Genomic DNA, 11,574 nt, shown 5'->3' with positions numbered 1-11,574 from the left:
AGTGGATTGGATGGGGCTCCCCCACATTTGGAGAGCAATCTGGTTTGCTCAGAATCTACTAATATGTTAATCTCATCTAAAAAAATAGCTTCACAGAAACATCTAGAATGTTGGACCAAATATCTGGATATTACACCCAAGTTGACACATAAAGTTAACCATCCCAAAGGCTTCCCTCAGATTCTCAGCAGCCTCTTTGCTTATTGTGGACAGTGGTTGTCCCACCATGCGGTCAAGAGCTCAGACTGGGGAGACAGAAGACCTACCTTCCCAACTGTCTCTATGACCTTGAGAAAGTTATTTCATCTCCATGTGCTCTGTTTCCTTCTTCATGAAATGAGCACAATGGAAGGATTCTTTCTGGCCCATTCTGTTAACTGGCATGTGTTCCAGTGACTGACCTAGTAGGTGCCTGAGAAACAGCTGTTTAGTGAATGCATGTTGGGGAGCAGTGCTCATCTCCCAGCCTGTGTCCAGAATAGAGGGAAGTATGGGAGCTGATGAAAGCTGTCCCCCACTAAGAGATTCAAGGTCATGAGGACTTCCCCTTTCCCATCTCAACCTAGAGCTCCAAGAGTCCAGCTGCATTTTCGGGATATGTGACATTTCTTGTCTCTTATCATTTCTAGAGGCTGAGTGAGAAGTTTCTGGCCCTGTGCTGCCTGTGCAATCCCAATTACTCCACCCCATAACCATACAATGTTCTAGATAATGAAGGAGCACAGGGAAGGACTGTTAGGCCTCTGTCCTGGGTCATGGTCTTTGGTTTTTTCACTTTTAAAGTCCCCTGAGCATTTGTATTTCTTGTTCTATTTCTGTGTTAGTATTAAAAAAAAATTATTTATCTGAGAGAGAAAGAAAGCGCATGATCAAGGGGAGGGGAAGAAGGAGAGGGACAAGAAAATTTCTCACTAGGCAGGGAGCCCTAAGCTCGGCTTGATCTTGGACCCTGAAATTCTGACCTTAGCTGAAGTCAGACTCTTAACCACTGAGCCACCAGGTGCCCATATTCTTGGGTTGATACTAACAAGATCTTAAAATTGAGATACCTTCACAAACACAAATGAAAGAAGCTGAGATGCTGGTGTGTGTAGAATGCCACTGTCTCCATTCCTCCCTAATCCTGATCACCTTCAGGAGGTCAAAGCTGGCTGTCCTTATGAACTGAAGCTGGTCCTCTGTTCCTCTAAGCCTGAGCTCCTGGCAAACCTTGAACTTACCCTAATGTGGCTGAGGCAGAAGATATAAATCTCCTTTCAGAAGAAAATTATATTCTGGAAATAGATATCTCTACTCACAATAGACACCACTTTGGAGGATGTGATAACTCAGAATCAATCAATTTTCTAATTTGTTTATGGGGGATCCCTGGGTGGCGCAGCGGTTTAGCACCTGCCTTTGGCCCAGGGCGTGATCCTGGAGACCCGGGATCAAATCCCACGTCGGGCTCCCGGTGCATGGAGCCTGCTTCTCCCTCTGCCTGTGTCTCTGCCTCTCTCTCTCTCTCTCTGTGTGACTATCATAAATAAATTTTAAAAATTAAAAAAATTAAAAAAATTAAAATAATAATTTGTTTATGGAAACATTTCTTCCAGAGAAATTTTGTAGGGAGTGGGGATGCTAGACTGGCTGACCTGAGGAAATGTGCTCCCAGAGGCAGAGTGAGTGAAAGCCTGATGTATCCAAGGTTGTGTCATGGGACACACCTGAAGTCATGCAGGAGGCCACAGTCCAGGGCTTCACATAGCTGAAAAATTTGGTGGCCCTTACTTGAAGCCATGGAAGACTAGGGAGGGAGAGGACTGAACCACTGGAATCCAAAGGGTATGTCACCTTAGGGGAGTTGTTGAGATCCTGAGAGAGAGCGGGATCAGGGTAGGAGGGTGCCAGGTGATGAGGTGTGGTCCAAAGACAACATGGGGTCTGGATTGGAAATAGGGTCCTATGTCTGAGTGTGTTTTCGGTTGGAAAGGAAAAGGTCAAAGGTTGGGGTGAAGGATAGTCTGACAGTGTGGGATTTGGTGACAAAGTGGGCTCTCTTTGAAGAAAAGCATCCAGTGGTTATATGGTGAAAAAAAGGAAAGTGGGTTGGTACTGTCCAGTCAGAGGGTGGAAGCCTAAGGTAAGGAGACCAGAGTGAGCCATGAGTTAGTGGATCTCAAAGATGACATTGAGAAGCATTTTCCTGACTCCATGAACAACATCATATCTACTTCCTTGGCTGCTCTAAGTCACTGCTCAGAGAAAGAATCTTGGTAGAACTGTTCTAGAAAGCCACCCACCCAAGGAAACTGTGCAGGCACCTGCAAGAGATAGGAGAGGCAAAGTACTTTTGAAAGCAGAATGGGGACAGACAGGTTTGGCAGGGGTCAGATTCTGCTACATGTCTGACCTCATGATATTCTTTTTATCTCACTCCATGGCTTGATATCACATCCCTTTTTGATTCTCCCTCTTATATGAACTCTAGGTTGCACGTGGAGCCTGGCATTCCACAATCTAGGAAGAAGGATGCTTGAAATAACAGGACTAACAGGACAGATGAATTACTTTTTCTGAAGAGGTCTGGTGCCAAGTTAATGCCTTTGCTGTGAACCCCCAACAGAGAATATATGACCCTGGGTCACATAGGGTAAAGGTAGCATCTTGTAGGAAACTGAATAGAATGTTCCCTTGGGCATACACTCTTTCAAGATTAGATGCTGAATGCCCAGGGATAAGGACACAAAGTCAAAAGTTCAATGACAGTTATACTAAGCTTAACTTATGGACAGGGCTCTGTTATTTTAACACTCTTTCAGGCACATGGTCCCAAGTGATTATCACAACATCCCCATGACATTTGCAGGCCAGTACTCTCGTCTGATGCTTAGGAAAGTTAACAATTTGGAATATGTACAAAGGTAGGACCCACACATTTTGCCTCTAAAATCAATTGTCCCTCCACTATACCTCCTACCACCACCTAGTGGGCAAGACTCATGGCCCAATTCAATCACTCCTTCATTCCAATGGGTGAGTACAACAGGGATCGGGATGAGGCCGGTTTCCTTCCTAAGGGGCTGGCCTACCAGGTCATTAATTTCTGAGAAGCACTGATTCTAGGAACTGATCTCCTCAGTGATTGCTGACCCGAGGCCTCACCGAAAAGAGATTTGAAGGTTAATCCACAGAGAGCCTGGCATTCAAGAGTAGGACATTACTGTTAAGCCTTCAGCTTTTTCTTCCCGCCTCTATGTTGATGCTGAAAGACAAGGAAAAGTAAGACAATCTCACTTTCCTCTGTCTACAAAGGCAGCAGCCAGTCATAGCAAATAATGTCAGTTTCTGCACTGATTTGAGACCTGTCTTCTAAGTTATTCACTTTTAAAGTGGGTAACAATATTTTCTACTGATCCTTCTCTGAAAAAATCAAGGAATGGTTTTTTGCACATGGTCCTTTTAATATATTTCAAGCACGAGTCCTCTGTCTAGGAAAAGCCAGAGTTTCAGGTCTTTTGGATCGCGTATGCTCCGTTTGATAAGAATCTACTCTGAGGGGATGCCTGGATAGCTCACTGGTTGAGCATCTGCCTTCTGCTTAGGTCATGATCCCAGGATCGAGTCCCACATGGGGCTCCCTGCATGGAGCCTGCTTCTCCCTCTGCCTGTGTCTCTGCCTCTCTGTGTCTCTCATGAATAAATAAATAAAATTTTTAAAAAATCTACTCTGAGGACACAGTGAGTAGCATCTGTTGGGAGAGTTTCAGAGGCTCAGCACTGCTCTCCTCTCTCTCATGTTGGCACTGACACAATGAAGAGGCTTGGTCCAGAGATTCCTGAGATGGGAAGGTGCCTGACGAACAAAGGTTGCGAGACCTCTTCTCGATGGGTGACTTGATGTGCCAGTACATGGACACTCAACCAGCTGCTGGAAAGTTATCTTGGAAACTCCCACTGCACCCATTTATTGAAAACATCTTTCCTCCCTTATTAAATTCTGATGCACACTTTACCTAAAATTGAATTACTCCTCACAATAAAATTTTCTTACAGATTCCTTAAAAATAATAAAAAGTTAATATCTATAAAAATTTACCATTAAAAGTAATGAATGGAGGATTCATATAGTGGAAACATGGAAGAAGCCAGGGAAAACCAAGAACAGTACTATCTATACCTAGGAGTCAACTAATTCCCCAAGGGGCACTAAAGAGGAAAAAAAGAGAAAAAACATTTGTAAATAAAATTAAACTCTGCCCTGAGGTTCATTTCAATGTTCTCACTTATGGTTGTTTTTCCTGTTGAATCACCCACCTCAATTCTGTTCCCTTCCTTTCTACTAGGGTTTCTGAATTAAGTACCTTTCTGTAACCTGAACTCTTCTACTCATTTCTTCTTTCTTTGCTCCTCTGCTCACATCTCTCCCACCTTCTCCATTACCAACCCCCACACACTCCCCATCATCCAGGAACAGCTCCATCTAAGAAAGAAGAACTAGCACCCTTCTATAGTATGATCACATAATCTCTGGACTTCTAGGTTATTATAGTGCTCTGGTTGTGAACCTAAGCTACATCATCAAATAACAGGGGAACTTTTTTTTTTTAAAAGAGGTTGCCTAGATTCTCTACCAGATTAATTACATCATTTTGTGGGGGTTGAGGAGAGCATTCATATTTTGGAATAATTTTATTTTAAGATTATTTTCAAACTTACAGAAACATTCAAAATAGTAGAAAAAATTCACATAGTCCCATCACTCAGAGACATATGCCAACTGTCCTCCCCAATTCCTTTATATTTAAAGAATTTAATCCAGGCTCCAGTCTTTCATCCAGCACTCATGCATTCCTTTTTTCTCTTAATTGGAAACAATTCCTCAGACTTCCCTTAACTTTGACAACTTTGACAATTTTGGAAAATGTCAGGCAATGACACAGAAGAGAGGGAAGAATGTTTTCAACTCTCAATGCTCTAAGATAAATGAACCATTTTAAAATAGTAAAAATAATAAAAGCAAGTATATATGGGAACAGAGTTTGCCTTTTGCCTCTGGATCCAGTAAATCTCAGTCGTGTATTGGTGGTATGACCCAGCCACTCCACTGCAGGGTTTAAAAATTTCCGAGATCATGTCCAGACTGTAGATGCGTATCCCCTTGCCCCGCATCCCTATCTTTTCTCCGCAGAGCAAGCCTGGGTCTGCAGACGCACCGGCTCCCCGCCCCGCCCCCGCCCCGCCCCGCCCCGCCCCCGCGGAGCATCCCCAGGAAACGCCCTGGTCGGCGCCCGGGCTCAACTGCTGCGCGGCCCCGCGGAGCACAGTTCCCCGCGGTCAGGCCCGACAGGGGAGAGCCTGCTGGGTCCCCGGGTCCCACGCGACCCCGGAGCCCGGGCCCCTCACCTGGGTCGAGACCCCGCTCCCTGCGGAGCAGCTGCGGTCGTCCCGGAGAGCGTCCCTGGCAGCCGGGGGTCCCGCTGGTGGGCGGCGCCAGGTGAGCCTTTACGTTGAGTTCGCGCGCCCCCTGCTGGCCGTTGGGGCGCATCGCCGGAGCCTTGCGCGTTCCCGAGGGCTGGCGGCGCCTGCTTCTCCAGGAAAGCACAGAACTCAGGGGTGCATCATCTACTCGCTAATAGTGCAGGTGATGCTTTGGTCTAGCCCCTCCGAATGTGATGATCGTGAAAAACAGGGAATCACGCTTTTGAGACATCCGAAAATGATAGCTTCCCAGTCAAGCCAGTATAACAGGACCTACTTTCATTTTTTTTCTTTTGTTATTATTTATTTAAATTCAATTTGCCAAAAAAATAAAAAAATTAAAAAAATAAATTCAATTTGCCAACATTAGCATAACACCCAGTGTCATTTTTTTTTTCACCACAAAGATAAGTATTAACATCAAGAAGGCTTAAGCCACCTGTTCTTGCCGTCAGATTCTCAACCTGTCCCACACAGACTACCTAACAGATCTTAATCCTGTTTACACAGAAGACTACAGTACAGCTTCAAGTAAGAGCGGCTGTTTGGATTACCCCCGAGGCAGTCTGGGACAACTGGAGCAGAGAAAGAAAAGTAGAAAATCTTCGGGTTTGTCCTTACTTAGTTAGAGATGTTATCTATACGGTAGATGTTATCCAAGAAATCAGAGGCTTTCTAAAGAAGGAATACAGCTGCTGTGCCTTGGAAGTTGTCAGGGGGATGGCTGAAATGTGCTTTTCCCTATTGAATAAATTCAGGAAATAAGAGAATTATTCCTACGACTCCCATCACTATATCATTGTTTGTCAAGTCAAACAAAAAAATTTGCACTGTATTTTCTGTGCCAGCTGTCAAATACCTGAAATCAAAACTTTATATTTAAAATATAGTCTCCAAAAAATGTTCAGCAAGTAAATGATCTGTTTCTTAAGTAAATAACCCATGATAATATGTTTTTTATTTATCTTTTCAAATTTTTGGAGGGTTTTTGTTGTCCCTAGAATCTGAAATATAACTTATCATGGAAAACCTTCTTCATTATATTATTTTGTTACAGACTTCTGTTAAGGTAATGTTAGTTGCTCAAATAGATAAACATGGAAATATCAGATTTTGAACATAGCACAAGTCTTATCTTCCCCTCATGCAATACTTAAATGCAAGTATTCCTGATGAAGTGACTCTTCTGGTAGGTTTGCCCTCAAATGGTGGTTCAGAGATCCAATTACTTTCTATTCAGTGCCTTTGCCATCATCATGTGACTTTAAATATGGCTCTGGTGCTTGGGTTTATTCCATTTAGTCGTAAAAGAATAAAAGCCCAGTTGATCACATGGACACGTTTTCATGGGCCAGACCTGTGCAGAGCAACACCCACATTTAGTTGGACAGGATTCATTCACATGGCCACATCTAACTGTAAAGAGACTGGGAGAAGGAGTTGAATTTGGGACCAGTGGGAAAAAGATACAAGTTTAAGGAATAAGACCACTATTAATTTTTAGACTATGTGCACTAATACTGTTTTTAGAAGAACTAGTCAATTTTTTTTTGGTAATTTTTTTTATTGGAGTTCAATTTGCCAACATATAACATAACACCCAGTGTGCCGTCAAGTGCCCTCCTAGTGCCCATCACCCAGTGACCCTATCCCCCCGCCCACCTCCCTTTCCACTACCCCTTGTTCGTTTCCCAGAGTTAGAAGTCTCTTCTATTCTATCACCCTCTCTGATATTTTTCCCACATTTTCTTTGTTTTTTGTATGTTTGTTTTTGCTTTTATACAGTTTATCCATAAAATGCTGACCACAGATCGGATTCCACAAATTAAAACCAGGCAAGGGACCCAGCAGGAGAAGGCATGCGTGTTCACATTACTGGCCCTTTAAATTTTTTTTTTTTTTTTTTTTTTTTTTATGATAGTCACACACACACACAGAGAGAGAGAGAGGCAGAGACACAGGCAGAGGGAGAAGCAGGCTCCATGCACCGGGAGCCCGACGTGGGATTCGATCCCGGATCTCCAGGATCGCGCCCTGGGCCAAAGGCAGGCGCCGAACCGCTGCGCCACCCAGGGATCCCTACTGGCCCTTTAAAAGGCAGATTCAGGGATCCCTGGGTGGCGCAGCGGTTTGGCGCCTGCCTTTGGCCCAGGGCGCGATCCTGGGGACCCGGGATCGAGTCCCACGTCGGGCTCCCGGTGCATGGAGCCTGCTTCTCCCTCTGCCTGTGTCTCTGTCTCTCTCTCTCTCTCTGTGACTATCATGAATAAATAAATAAAATCTTTAAAAAAAAAAAAAAAAAAAAAAAAAAAAAAAAAATAAAAGGCAGATTCACATGCATTCCCAAGGGGATAGGTTAAAGTTGAAACATATCACTTCCAGATTGCAAATTCCTTTAGGGGTCCCTCTTACAATTCTGTCTCCATTCAAGCTCTCTTTGGACTTGAGGCCATGCTGATTACCCCCACAGTCCTTCTATATCATTCCACCTCTCAGCAAGGCTCCAGGAGAATACTTCGGGCATGTAACTACTTGGAAGCTTTAGGCTGAGAGTTGGACTCACCTCTGGTCTCTGGGCAATGTCTATAGGGTAAAAAGAGTGGGTCAGCATGTACCCCCATTTCCTGTGGTGCTTCAACTTGAAAATAGTCCCCTTTAGGTAGTAAGAACAGCACATCCCACTGAGATCTCCCCATTCCCCAAAATCTGGGTGCACATTTAGTGATGTTCTGATAAAAGGTAGACTAGATGAACTCAGACAATCACCCTCAGAATCCAAGAAATGTGCCAAATAGGAGTAACTGCATAGGGAATGGATGGTAACATGCCTGCTCCTCCTCTTTATTTTTTACATAATCTGTTTGTTGTCAATAATGCAGCATCGTAGCATATTTAGAGCAGTTAGAATTTTCAGTGGGACTATCTTGGGTTTGAATCTTCATCACTTGGTAACTGTGTGGCCTTGAATAGTTGTTTAATGTTTCTAAAGCTCACTGTCCTTGTTGGAAAGGGCAAACCATAAAAATGATATGCTTACATTATTATGGAAGAGATGATATCATACACGTTATGATCAGATAAATTTACAACCAGATGAAAAATGAAAATAGGAATTTGGACCCTTTGAGGAGCTCTGCAATGTTGGTGTCACCAGTGTTCCTGCTTTGGTCCTCCAAAGGACGAGGGTCTTAGGGCCTGGACGAGGTTGATGGTGATTTTTGCCAGTGTTTTTACCCACAGAGCTGTGAGTGTGTTCTTTAGTTTCTAAATTTCATCAATCTACCCTGATCCCATAAAACAGAACCAATAAGACCTAAGAGACAACTCTGTATCACACACATAGAAACCCTCACTAAATCCTGGGCAGAAGATGAGAAAATTCAGACTTAGGGTAAGTAATTTTCCTTATAGCTCAAATGGTTCAAAATAGTACCTGAAATTGAATCCAGGTCATTCTGACTTTAAAACTAGCAGAATCGTGCTCATTTTTCCATGATGGGAAACAATCATTAATACATTCCAAGTGTGACAAAATAAAAGCCTAATGATATTTCTCCTCTTGATGTCACTCAGAGGGTTAGAGGCAAAATCACCGTGCCATCTTCCAAGCTAGAAGTATCATTGTGTTCCTGCTCCTCATCTGCTATACGAGTCCCATCTGAAAATGGAAGTCTGATAAAATCCTTAAATGAATCTGAATACATGTTAGAACTGTGGAAGAAAGGGCGTGTTACTCATTCATGATACTCTTCTCATCCCAGCCTCAGAGATACAAATTCTTAGCTTAGGCTAGACAAAGATGGCCTCTCTCAGTAGAAGGCTGTATGGCACCCCACCAGGTGAGGATCCTCTGGGAGAAGTATGTTCAGCTACCATGCAGAGTATGTCAGCAAACCATTGTGTTGTGAGTTCCTCAGCCCACTGGATTCCTACCTAATCATAAAACCCACTCATCCGGAGTACCTGGGTGGCTCAGTGGTTGAGCATCTGCCTTTGGCTCAGGTAGTGACCCCGGGATTCTGGAATCAAGTCCCACACTGGGCTCCCCATGGGAAGCCCACTTCTCCCTCTGCCTATGTCTCTGCCTCTTTGTGGGTGTCTATAATGAATAAATAAATAAAATCTTAAAAAAAAAACACTCATCATTGGGCAGAATTTTGCAAAGTTTTCTCTCATCCAGAACCTTATCAGAGCTTCTATGAGGAATAATATTCAGATCAAAGTTAGGAAGTGATATCTTTGAAGACACTCATCTAGGCTGTGGCAGGGATAGGACTCACAGCCAGTTCTGAATGTTTAACTGGTGTCCTTTTAGCCATATTGAATCTGTCTAAGCTACACCTTATCACCAGTCATGCAAGACATATGAAGACCCTCAACACTAATATGGCTTTAGAATAAATTTTTATTTTTCAGTCCATTTCTCTTTTAAAAGTGAGTAACCTCATTGATGCCTACCCTGCTAGATTGGTATCAAAAAGAAGAGAGTTCAGCCAGGTGAGAAAATAGGGAAAAGAAACAAAAATTTATCTGGCCATTTACATGTCATCTACAAGGTAAATAAATATTGTCTTATTACATGGCCCTGTCAATTTGCCGAAACATTAATGCTAGCAAATCCACCTATAAATGAATAAAGCAGAATCCCAAGAGATGAAATGATCCATCCAGTGCACAGCAAGTGGTTGGCTGAGCCAGGGGTTGAGTCCAGGTGTGCTGATGGAGACTCTTATGCCCGGCAGAACTGAGTGAATGTCCATCCATCCATTTCAGATGACTGTAGCAATTAGGATAGTCACATGCCCACAAGTCACCCCTCCTGGAGCCCTGAATTCCCAGAAAGCCTCTGTCTTCCTTCCTGTGTGCCTCATGCCACACCTTCCCCCAGTTCTCCTCATTCTCCTACAGCATTTATCTAGGTTATGAGCAAATCTTTTTTTTTTTTAAGATTTTATTTATTCATGAGAGACACAGAGAGAGAGGCAGAGACATAGGCAGAGGGAGAAGCACGCTTCTAGCAGGGAGCCCAATGCGAAACTCGATCCCAGGATCCCAGGATCATGCCCTGAGCCAAAGGCAGACACTCAACCACTGAGCCACCCAGGTGCCCCAAGCAAATCTTATCTAGGTTATGAGCAAATCTTTTGTTACTAGCATGAATATATTCAAGACCCCAAAGGATTCCCCTCTGTTTTACTAAGATATAATTGACATATAACATTATATTAATTTAAAGTGTACAGCATAATGATTATATATATGTATAAATGATTGTACATATATATAAATGATTACTAAATTTAGTTAACATCTACCACCTCAAATGGTCATAATTTTTTTTCCTCTGATGGAAACTTTTAAGATCTACCCTATAAGCAACTTTCAAATGTATAATATGATACTGTTAACTATAGACATCATGCTGCATATTACATCCCCAGTACTGATTTATCATATAACTAGAAGTTTGTACCTTTGGCCACCTTCACCACTTGCTCATCCACCCCCCAACCTCTGGCATCCTCCAATCTGCTGCATACTTTTATGCCCTTCATCTGTATTTACTCATTTCATATGCTAATCCTTGAAAAAATACCATTATTTTCCCTCATATTAAATATGAGGAAGCTAGAGAACGTAGTGTTTATGATATTTGCAAAAGTTCTGCTAATCGTGGTTAGCAGAGCTGGGATTTGACCCTCAAAGTCTAGCTCCAGAAACACATTCCTTAGCCACTAAAAATATGGTGCAAACTACCAGGGCAAGCTGGGGCACAGTCCAAAACAATAAAATGAGATGTGTTGAAGAATAACCACTGACTTCCACATAGCACTTTGCATATGGTTGCACACCTACTTTTCCGGTGTACATTCCCTCATGTGCAGCTCAGAACACTATGAGGAAGTGTAAGGTTTTGAGATGGCAAAGTTTTTACCGAAGAACCACAGCTGGTGAGGAGGAGTCAAATGTGATCTCAGGACAGAATAGGGCCTATTATTTTCTTATCCATTTCACAGAGGATGGTAGTAAATAGAGACCAGTATTAAATGTGTAATGGTCCCCTACCTTCAGTGAGCCCAGCTAAGCTTGTTCCATGTGTTTGGTGTTAAAGCC

The sequence above is a fragment of the Canis aureus genome, chromosome 10, assembly GCF_053574225.1.
Source record: "Canis aureus isolate CA01 chromosome 10, VMU_Caureus_v.1.0, whole genome shotgun sequence".
In the NCBI taxonomy this organism is placed as follows: domain Eukaryota; kingdom Metazoa; phylum Chordata; class Mammalia; order Carnivora; family Canidae; genus Canis; species Canis aureus.
Note: the sequence above shows the minus strand (reverse complement) of the source record.